A 12,135-nucleotide genomic window follows, 5' to 3' on the forward strand; every position below is an offset into this window, starting at 1 on the left:
GATAAAAGAAAGTTAAATAAATATGGTGGGGTAAGGGGTTAGGGTTAGGTGTGGAAAGGAGGGTTTGGGGTTGGGAAAGGGACGGGTTTGGTTTAGGGAGGGGAAGTTGGGGGAAGGGTTTAGGGGGGGGGGGGGGGGGGGGTTGGGTTTGGTTAAGGTTAGGTATAGGGAGGGAAAGTTAGGGTTAGAAAAAGGGGGGGTTAAGGGGTTAGGTGTGCGGGGGGGGGGTGTAGGGGTTAGGGTTAGGAAGGGGGGTAGGGTTAGGGTTAGGAATTTGATAAAAGAAAGTTAAATAAATATGGTGGGATTAGGGTTAGGTGTGGGAAGGAGGGTTTGGGGTTGGGAAAGGGACGGGTTAGGTTTAGGGAGGGGAAGTTGGGGTAAGGGTTTGGGGGGGTTAAGGGGTTAGGGTTAGGTGTGGGGGGGGAAAAAGGGGGGTTAGGGTTAGGAAGAGGGTTAGGGTTAGGGTCAGGTTGTCTACCGATGCAGTGACAGTGCACCAGTCATGAAGAGTGGGAATAAGATTGACATGGATCAGTCCATGAGGAGAGAAACTACCCCTCAACCCCCTGCTGATGAGTGGTTAGATATCATGGGAAATGGTCTGCTAATGAAAAAGGTGCTGCAGCCTGGAGGAGGAAGAGACAGTAGGCCACATCTTGGACAGATTGTGAAGAGTCATATAATAACACGTCTGTTGGATGGGACGCTGGTCGAGGAGCTGTCGGAGTTCTGGTTCACTTTGGGACACAGAGAAGTGATCCCGGCACTGGATTGGGCGGTGCGACTCATGGGAATGGGAGAGAAGGCGGTCATCAAGACAGATGGAAGATATGCAAATGGTTTCCGTGGAAATCTTTACCCTGAGATTCCTTCAAAGGCTGATCTGTCACTTGAAGTGAAGCTACTGATGCTCCAGACCTGAAGCTGCTGTCCCCCACTGAGAAGATTGCTCTGGCCACCTGCAAGAAGGAGCAAGACAATGTCCTTTATCGGTGCAGAGCCTACAACTACGCCATCCTCAAATATAGCACTGCCATGGAAATAACAGAGTCCATTTCTATAGATGATATTAGTTCTGAAGAGGAGAACAAACTGATGGAAATGAAAGTGAAATGTTTGAACAACATGGCTGCTTCTATGCTGAAACTAGAACACTATGATGAAGCGCTAACGTGCTGCAGCGCAGTGCTGATGTATCAGCCCAAAAATGTGAAAGCACTTTTTCACATGGGCAAGGTTCTGGCCTTGCAGGATGAATACTCAGAGGCCATTCAAACACTACGGAAGGCCCTGGAGCTGGAGCCACGCAACAAAACGGTCCATGATGAGCTCTCCACGATGATGAAAAAGCACTGTGAGCATGAAGCAATAAGCAGGCCATGGATGAGAAGATGTTGGAAGACCCGTCCAGCACCCACAAACATCAGGCCATGGATGAGAAGATGTTGGAGGACCCGTCCAGCACCCACAAACATCAGGCCAAGTCAGCATGGGGTTTGAGCTGGAAGTGGCTGCTTGGTGCCACTGCAGTAGCCATTGGCGGCATCGCTCTGTCTGTGGCCATCTATGCTAGAAAGTGATTGAAGAACTGTAGTAACGACACAACTTAAACACTGGAGCACATCTGGCAGAGCATTCTGACCATGTGGTCCATGAGGGTGAAAATATTTATCAGTTTATGACCTCCTCACTGTCACTCTCTGTTCTCTGCTATGTATGTGTGACAAATGATGTCATCATCCTCTACAGTTACAAGATGCATTTTGTAGAGGAACAAATGAGAATTAATATTCAAAAATATGAATTATTAATATGAATATGTTTGTTTGCCAGGAGTGCATCTGAAATTGATGTTTAATAAAAGTTTAAATGTAAAAAAAACAATGTTTACAATGTGTTCTTACGGCAAATTTGCGGTTGACCTCATTTGGAGACACGATTTATTGCTCTGGTTGAATGATGGAGTCCAGATGAGGCATTGATGATTTTATAAAAAAGGTTTATTATAAAACTAAATAAAAAAGGAGTACAAAGATGGACAAAATTAGTGACCGCCCCGGGCGGACGTCCGATGATCGAGTGGCCCACAGTTCTAACTCATCACATATATTCCCCCTCAGTCCCCCTCCCTCCTCCCCCCAGGAGATAAAGAGGACAGAGAGGTGGAGGTGGAAGAAGAGGGTGAAAATAGACAGTTTCTTCTTTTGGTCAAAACAACCAGTTCTCTGGTATCTCCTGATTGTCGTGAGTGTTGGAGGTGTGTGCGTGTATGAATGGATGTGTATTGGGTGTGTATGTGTGACTATGTGAGTGTGTGATGCCTCTGTGTCTGAGGGATAAGATGTGTTTTGGGAAGCTGAACTCGAGAAGAGAGCAGAAAACATGAGACAGCAGAAATGAAAAGTCTCAACTTAAAGCCTTAAAAAGAATAAGGTCTATGAGTAAATATGTTAATAAACATAACTAACAATTTTGCCCTGACAATCCACCCTTTTTGGACAAAGTCCAACACATAAAAAAAGAAGCAAAATTAGTTAGTGAAAATGTTTAACCTTAGCAAAGCACAGCCCAAAACACATAAAACTTTAATAAAAAAATAGTGTAATTGTAGCTCAACCTCTCGTGGTCCGTAGGACAAACGATACTGACACCGTCTTAACACTATGGCTATATGCATTGTTTTTCAGGGGACACAGGAATCCGCAAGGTTGGAGCAGGAAGAAAGGAGGAAAAGGCAAAGAACCCCATAAACACATAATGAATATTATGTGAGACAAGGTCATATGCACAATAAAATCAAATATCCTTAGCTACTAAAATCATTGGCAATCACGGCAATGAATATGGAATATATATATATATATATATATATATATATATCACTAGTAGCAAAAACACACATGGTAAAAATATCAGCACAGCATAGCAACAAAAACATATGGAGGTGTCATCAGTAAGCAGAGTCAGCATCTGAGACATCAAAAACACGCACCATAAACACTTCAGGCTAGGGTTAGGGTTAGGGTGGGGGAAGTGTGCCCCTCCTCTGTGAGGATTGGGCGGTGCACGGTCCATCCCCCGGTCGTACACTCGACCCCCAGGTCCCCTGTCCCAGCCGTGTTGGTGGAGAGGTCTGGCCCTCTTCCCATAATGGACTACCATCCATTCATCCATTTTTTTTCTAAAATTTTTCTAACAATTTTTTTGTTTTTTTTAATTTTTTTATAATTTTTTTTGGTTTTTTTTAGATTTTTTTTAAAACAAACTAACAAAACAAAAACCCCACAGAAAAGGACAAAAGGACAAAAAAAGAAAAAGACAAACAGACAAGAAAAACAACAAAAAAAACAAAAAATCTTATTAAAACAAATGTGTATCTGGTTGCTGCAACGTTTCAACCTATAATAAGGTCTTCATCAGGCTTAAGATACACAATTTTAACAAAAAAGATGGATAAACAGTGATTTCTCTATGTTTTGCAGGTCTACAACTGCAGATGTCGCTTGGTCTGAGGCAGAGTGAGCTCTGTGGGAACCTCTCAGCTCATAACAGGTGCAGCTGGCCTCCCTCCAAAACCGGCAGCCAATCAGGAGAGAGAGACAGAGGGCAAAGTGTCAAGTGGACACATTTTGTTTTGGCCTCAGGCTGTCAATCTAACCCAGGGTAAGTATACCGTGTACACAAATATATAAAAAAAATGAAAAGGGGGGGGGGGGGATATTTAAGGTAAGTATAACTATATTACACTTTTTATATTTTTTTAATTATTGTTTTTTTAAAAGGTTTTTAATTTTTCATTATTGTTTTTTATTTTTTTAATAATGTCATTAAATTAGTTTTAAGATTAGGATCAAATTAGTTAAGGTTAGGATATGGTTAGGTTTAGGATTAGAGTCAAATTAGTTAGGTTTACATTTACATCGTTGCAATGTATGTATGCAAGTTTATCTCTGAAGGCCCACACCTCAGACCCCTGGGGGCCCGGAAGGGAACCGACGAGAGGTCCGGTTCTCACATATGTTAAGGGGCCCGTTAAGCCGATATAGGAACAGTTGACCCCATCTCGATAACACTTTGCGTTCCTGAGTTATTACCATTTTTCCAGATTTCCCTGTCAGCACTTTTTACTGGCAGCCATTTTTTTTTAGACCAAATGGTCAATAACTTTTGATAGGAAGATGCCACAAACTTGTGCTTTACATCGTTAAAAAGGTCTCAATGAGCTCTAAAACATATCATAAAATCAGACCTCCAGCGCCTTCTAGTGGCGAATTAGGCAAGAGAAGAAAATGTGAAATTCCACTGATGAGGTGTATCTCAGCCTGTGTATGGGCCACAGACTTGTGCTTTACACCTTTGGAAAGGTCTCAATAAACTCTATAACATATCAAAAAATCAGACCTCTAACACCATCTACTGGGAAGTTATTCAAGTTTATCTCTGAAGGCCCACACCTCAGACCCCTGGGGGCCCGGAAGGGAACTGACGAGAGGTCCGGTTCTCACATATGTTAAGGGGCCCGTTAAGCCGATATAGGAACAGTTGACCCCATCTCGATAACACTTTGCGTTCCTGAGTTATTACCATTTTTCCAGATTTCCCTATCAGCACTTTTTACTGGCAGCCATTTTTTTTTAGACCAAATGGTCAATAACTTTTGATAGGAAGATGCCACAAACTTGTGCTTTACATCGTTGAAAAGGTCTCAATGATCTCTAAAACATATTAAAAGAAATCAGACCTCCAGCGCCTTCTAGTGGCGAATTAGGCAAGAGAAGAAAATGTGAAATTCTACTGATGAGGTGTATCTCAGCTTGTCTATGTGCCATAGACTTGTGCTTTACACCTTTGGAAAGGTCTCAATAAACTCTATAACATATCAAAAAATCAGACCTCTAACACCATCTACTGGGAAGTTATGCAAGTTTATCTCTGAAGGCCCACAACTCAGACCCCTGGGGGCCCGGAAGGGAACCGACGAGAGGTCCGGTTCTCACATATGTTAAGGGGCCCGTTAAGCCAATATAGGAACAGTTGACCCCATCTCGATAGCACCTTGCGTTCCTGAGTTATTACCATTTTTCCAGATTTCCCTATCAGCACTTTTTACTGGCAGCCATTTTTTTTTAGACCAAATGGTCAATAACTTTTGATAGGAAGATGCCACAAACTTGTGCTTTACATCGTTGAAAAGGTCTCAATGAGCTCTAAAACATATTAAAAGAAATCAGACCTCCAGCGCCTTCTAGTGGCGAATTAGGCAAGAGAAGAAAATGTGAAATTCTACTGATGAGGTGTATCTCAGCTTGTCTATGTGCCACAGACTTGTGCTTTACACCTTTGGAAAGGTCTCAATAAACTCTAAAACATATCAAAAAATCAGACCTCTAGCACCATCTACTGGGAAGTTACTCAAGTTCATCTCTGAAGGCCCACACCTCAGACCCCTGGGGGCCCGGAAGGGAACCGACGAGAGGTCCGGTTCTCACATATGTTAAGGGGCCCGTTAAGCCGATATAGGAACAGTTGACCCCATCTCGATAGCACCTTGCGTTCCTGAGTTATAACCATTTTTCCAGATTTCCCTGTCAGCACTTTTTACTGGCAGCCATTTTTTTCAGACCAAATGGTCAATAACTTTTGATAGGAAGATGCCACAAACTTGTGCTTTACATCGTTGAAAAGGTCTCAATGAGCTCTAAAACATATTAAAAGAAATCAGACCTCCAGCGCCTTCTAGTGGCGAATTAGGCAAGAGAAGAAAATCTGAAATTCCACTGATGAGGTGTATCTCAGCTTGTGTATGGGCCACAGACTTGTGCTTTACACCTTTGGAAAGGTCTCAATAAACTCTAAAACATATCAAAAAATCAGACCTCTAGCACCATCTACTGGGAAGTTACTCAAGTTCATCTCTGAAGGCCCACACCTCAGACCCCTGGGGGCCCGGAAGGGAACCGACGAGAGGTCCGGTTCTCACATATGTTAAGGGGCCCGTTAAGCCGATATAGGAACAGTTGACCCCATCTCGATAGCACCTTGCGTTCCTGAGTTATAACCATTTTTCCAGATTTTCCTGTCAGCACTTTTTACTGGCAGCCATTTTTTTTTAGACCAAATGGTCAATAACTTTTGATAGGAAGATGCCACAAACTTGTGCTTTACATCGTTGAAAAGGTCTCAATGAGCTCTAAAACATATTTAAAGAAATCAGACCTCCAGCGCCTTCTAGTGGCGAATTAGGCAAGAGAAGAAAATCTGAAATTCCACTGATGAGGTGTATCTCAGCTTGTGTATGGGCCACAGACTTGTGCTTTACACCTTTGGAAAGGTCTCAATAAACTCTATAACATATCAAAAAATCAGACCTCTAGCACCATCTACTGGGAAGTTATGCAAGTTTATCTCTGAAGGCCCACACCTCAGACCCCTGGGGGCCCGGAAGGGAACCGACGAGAGGTCCGGTTCTCACATATGTTAAGGGGCCCGTTAAGCCGATATAGGAACAGTTGACCCCATCTCGATAGCACCTTCACAGCAAAAATTGGAGTGTTGATATTTCAGACGTAAATGAATCAGAGTTGATTTCCACTCTTAGGGTGTTATTTTAACACATTCTGATTCAAATGGTGTTCAGTGTTGGAGTTGTTTAACAGAGTTAGTCACGTCCAAGCAAATCAACACTGTAGCGATGTCCTCCTTACATCTCTACAGTGTTAATGTGCCTTGCTTCAGCAATGCCCCTGGACTTCAGGCTTGAAACCCCGTGCATTGATGCTGTGCGCGCCATTTTCCATCTGCTGGAGCTGCTGCTGAAGTCGAGAGGAGTTTTTCGCTGAAGGTAAGTTAACTAATTCAAAATTATCAATAGTGTCAAATGACAGGCAGCATTTAAAATGAAATATCTACTTTCTAATATATTTTAGCTATGAGTTGGACATTAACATGCGGTTGCACCGGAGCGGGTGAAGATATTGTCAATTAATGTCGGTTCGGTTCGGGTTGGGGCGGGTAATTTGAACGGACAGTCGCCTTTTCGTGTGATGTGTCCATGTATAATAACATGTAAATTAAAAAGGTACTGTGTGTGTGCGTGAAGTTATGTGTTTGGGCTCCCATTGGCCAATTTAGAACATTACGACTGTCCATGAATGCATCACACCTGCAGCTCATCAGCGCTGGCTAGCACCGTGCGCAGTACATCGTGAGGCGTGTGCACCATGTGGAATATCCTTTTTTCTTTACTAACCGTAACAACATGGAGGAGGAAATGCGGTCAAAGATAAGGTCAGGAGTTTACAGTTATTTTGTTACGCTTGCTTGGTGAAGCAAGCACCTGTTCACCGAAGTGTTCGGTGAAATGTGCTAATGATGCAGCTGTTGCAATATGGAGTCTGTTTCCACTTTCCATGCATACTAGCTAAAATATAACGGATTAGTATGACCATTATGTCTGTGGATTTTATTCTTGCTGGTTGGGTTGGGTTCTGTAAATAGAGGCAGAAGCTCGGGGCAGGTGGTGCGGGTTGGTTTTAGCCATTTATGCTGGGCCCCGCCGGTTGAAAAAATCCCGACCCCGCGCATCACTAGCGTCCACTATGTATATTGGATGTAAACCTGACGCTTTCGACGGGTTCTGCCGCGTCCGGTGTCAACGTGCCTTTAGAGTGGCCAGATGCAGAGACTACCCCGCCACCGCTACCACAGAGGTCGGACTCAGTGGACTTGACTGTGCCGGTGTTGTGACAGAATCTGTGACCTGACAAAAACTGTGACCACAGGGTGCGGTGTCAGTTGACCTGTAGCTGGGATTATTTGGTTCGACAAATTCGACTGTACGTTTTAGAATGTTTTTGAATATTTTGCAGAAGTTTTTTACAGTTATGTCATCAGTGCTAGTCTGGGGCAAATAATATTTTTTTTTTTTTTTTTGTTCAATAATTTTATTTACACATTTAATTATGTACAAAACTCTTACATAACTTTGTTTTGACTGGAAAAGGCAGAAAATTAAAAAAAACCCAAACAATTTATTACAAAAGATAAAAAACGGAGTAACATTTGATCAGGATTCATCACAGAAATCTGGGGCAAATAAAATGTTCAAGGGGGCACCATTGATTCGTTTTACCATTCACATGTCCAAAATCGCAGATGCACTCTATCGGGCCATGCAAATGTACAGACTAAGTGACCAAGCTTGACAGGATTATTTTAAAATCCACTGCATGTGTGTCAAAGCTTTGACAGTCTTTACAGGGTATAACCTGCATGATGTGTGTTTATAAGTGTTATTAATCATTTCAACTTGAATTGCTTCATTTTGTTTTGTTTTTTACATCAAGTGCTTATTACTGTCAATTTAATTTGTTTTTTGTAGGTCTCAGCATGCTGATCCAGGTTCGTTACTGCCAACAGCAGAAGTATGTGAAGGTGAATGATGTCGATGGACAGTTTGATTTCATGGAGTTCCATGAAAAAGGTTTGTTTTTACATATAGACTAAAATTGAATGAATATTGTGTATGGGATTTTATCTAACTCTGTTTTATCTTTTTCTAGTCATTGAGAGATTTTGCATGCCACCTGACGCAAAGTAGTGTACAAAGATACAACGGGAACAGAAGTTGATGAAGACATTTCAGTGACCTTGTCAGCCAAGGCAGTCTGGTTCTAACAGCTTTCTCAAATGATGGTAAGAAATGTAGCAGTCAATGGTATGACCCAATCCAATTCCAGATGGTGTAACCTATGTTAAGTGTATTGTGGAATTGATGTAATTCACTTTTGTAGTGCAAAATAATTGTTTTTCTTTTCCTTCTAGGGTTTTCCGATTCCTCCTTGTCCTCTCCATCTGAGTGGTCTGAATCTAGCTTCAGTTCAAGTGCATCAACTATACTTCTAGATGAGGTCCCTAGGAAGAAATCCAGAGTTGAAGGAATAATCAATGCAGCGTCTGCTAAAAAGGTTGCAACAATCCTCACTTCTCACAGATTTCTTTAATGTATCTATCTATTATTCTGCTGTTAATCACAATTTTTTTTGGCTTTCTTTTTTTTTTCCTTACGTTGATCGAAACATTACTTGAAACCAGTTCAGGTGGTAAAGAGGTTCTCGAGGAATATCACACAACACAAACTCTTACAGATGCTACCAGAAGAAAACTGGTCAATATAATAGTGGCCCACATGATTGATAAACATGGGTAATCTTGTCCTCTTTATTAAGACTTTGATAAGAAAAATAACTGTTTAACCATTACATAAAGAATGCAAATTACATAAATAATTCCACCTCAATCTTTCTTCTCAGGCACATCCCCACCAAAGCTGTTAGAGAAGAATATGCTCTGGGGATAGTGACTGTGTTCCCGTCCCTCAAAGACCCTTACTCCAAGAAAGGCTATGTATGTATAGTTAATATTTTACTTTTATTTTTTTTACATTAATTTGTATGTTTTGGGTTGTGTTTGAGGGGATGTTCAAATTCTAAGATTACTTATGAGTGACAACACATTGTGAATTAATTTCCATTTTAGGAACACTTCTATGATGCTGCAAGCAGCACAGGCTACATTTCTTGGCGTCTGAAGACAGTCAAAAGAAAGAGTCGACGAGGATCTGTAGCTCCAAATAGCCCCACTGGCTTTTCGCAAGGGGGAGTAGGAGGTAACATACTTGCTAAGTGCCTTTTAGACTATAGTCACCATTTTTTATGTCAACCAGTATAGAATTGAATGAAAAGGGTTTAAGGGTCCTATGTTCTCACCTTTTCCACAACTCTGTAGGTCTGAAATGTTATTTTGTTTTTATTTACCTATCTGATCAGCAGATAGGGCTTATTTTCTTTAAACTGTTGTGTTCTTTCCTTCAGGGGGCCCTAATTTGCAAACGATCCAGTGATGTGAGAAGCAGCTTGAGGGAGATGCCTGCCAAGAGGCAATCTCTTTGCTCAACCATGCAACAGACACTTCTTTAATTCTCCAAAAGATGAGAGAGACATTTCAACATCGTCGAAAACTTATCAATGACCCTGCCAAAATTCTTGATATCCTGTCTATCTTCCCAAGATTCATGGATACAAAAGGATTAGTAAGTATGCAGTGGTCTATGTTGAGAAGGACTTGAAATTTGGTTCTGAAGGTGGTAGTAATATATTTTCTTTCTCACAGGTGAATCAAGACTTCACTCTTCTGTTTGATGATGAGGTATCCACCAGACTGCTTCAGAAATGGGATCCGATCTTCAGATCTAACGTCATCAAGAGGCCAAGCAGCTCACCTCAACACCGGAGCTGCGTGAATTGGTTCAGTCAGCAGAGAGTCAACCAGGAAGTGATGAGGCAACAAGTGAGTTTTGCTCTTTAGAATTTGTTACAAGCAGTTACATTCCAAAACTCTATTAAATAAGAATTATTTGATTTTATTACATTTTTTTGTAACTAAATTTCTTCAATGTAGATTGTTTATTTCTTCTCTAAGAAATAAACGTGAATGACTCAAAAGAAGATGTTTACTGCCTACTACTAAGTGAAGGCTTATGGTTGGTCACTAGTTGATCATAAAATTTAAAGCATTATATTCACCATTTAAACATATGAGGATTGATGTTTTTAAATCAGATATATTGGGGGCTATATTCTCTCAGCTCTTGCTTCACTAACATCCTTTAACTGTCAATTTACAATTTATTGCAGCACACATCAACTTAAAAAATTCAGGATTTTCAATCTTTTCAACATTGTAACTGCTTTTAACCCTTTGCAAACCATTCTGTTCAGCCTCCAGAATTCACAAACTTTCAACAGGAAAATGCTCTTTATTCTAATCTCGTTTTAATTAAAAATATCAAATTAATGCATTTCAAAGTATTTTCCGTCAATTCATTCTGTCTGTTCTTTGTCTATAGCTTATGACAAAGAGATGGCCTCCCTTTTGTTGCTGTTATATCTCCTTCCGCCACCACCTGGGGGACCGAAATCTCCAAAAATAAGCGCCTCTGATGCAGTCAAAAAACTTGTCGTCTTTCACAAGGTAATTTAATATTTATTCATTTTTATCATGTTTAAAGGTGGTCAAGAGGTGGATGAAACAAATTAGACAAGTTACAGAGGGTGTTGTGTTCACTTCTGTCATGCTGTTTTCTCTGATTTAACTTGTGTCAAATGTCCCCTGTCCTTGTGTAAAACCCTTAGTCTTGCTGCAGTTTGGAGGAGCATCTTCGGAATCAGCAGTGCCAGCAGCCATACCTCCTAGCCGTTGGTCGCCAGAAGAGGAACATCGACAGCTTCTACATCTCCATGGACAAACATCTCATCCCTTGCCAGGCAAACCGTTTCATTGGGCATTTGATGAGCTATTTAAAGCTCATTTTGTATTCAATGTGTCTTATGATAGGGCACTTGTACATTTCTACACCTTTCTCCAGACAACAGTTTATAATATTGATATGGGAAAAATGAAGGAGTCGCCAAGAGTTCGAGACATGAGAGCCAAACTTCTAAACCAGGAAGTACTTCTCACAACCCTTAGTTAAAGGCAAGGCAGTCTCTTGAGGTTTTGCGAGGACAATGTTGATGTGTTTTTTGTGTAAGGAAGTTTATTCCAGCAGTCAGCAGTTGATTTCCCATTTAAGAGTTGAACATTGTTATTATCCTGGGCCTAAGTATAAGTTGCTTTGCTGTCAGCCAAACTGCAGACTTCAGTTTCAAACTTATGCAGGCTTTAGGAAGCACCTCAATATTGTGCACAGTAATATTCAAGTATTTGCTCAAAATTCAGTTGTTGCTCGTTCATTGGTGACCAAGTTTCACATGGTTTGGATGACCAAATTGATTCCCCAAATCTTTCTCAAAGTTCATCCAATGTTCTTCAGGTGTCTAGTTCTTCACATGTTCCAGAAAGCCGTGTTTTCAGGACCTACCGGGCATTTATCCAAAGAAATGTGTGGCATGATTGTGGCAAAACTGCAAGGTAGTGGCATATCTAACAGTTTGGTATCTTCACTTGTAGGAGATTTGGAGGATTTAACAAGTGAGCTTCGCTCAGAAGCAAAGGAAGCCATTTTTTCTGCTTTACCCTCAACTGACCCCGACAAATCTGTCATAAATGAATGTTTTGAAAAAATGGAAAACC

The 12,135-nt window shown here is 41.1% G+C and overlaps 2 pseudogenes; both read left to right on the plus strand.

Annotated features, from left to right (window-relative positions):
* The first annotated feature begins 505 nt into the window (after nt 1-505).
* LOC114459390 (peptidyl-prolyl cis-trans isomerase FKBP8 pseudogene) lies at nt 506-1,803 on the plus strand (annotated as a pseudogene).
* A 7,267-nt stretch (nt 1,804-9,070) lies between these two features.
* On the plus strand, nt 9,071-11,536 carry LOC114459391 (uncharacterized; annotated as a pseudogene).
* The last annotated feature ends 599 nt before the right edge of the window (nt 11,537-12,135 follow it).

The sequence above is a fragment of the Gouania willdenowi genome, unplaced genomic scaffold (assembly GCF_900634775.1).
Source record: "Gouania willdenowi unplaced genomic scaffold, fGouWil2.1 scaffold_309_arrow_ctg1, whole genome shotgun sequence".
Classification (NCBI taxonomy): Eukaryota; Metazoa; Chordata; class Actinopteri; order Blenniiformes; family Gobiesocidae; genus Gouania; species Gouania willdenowi.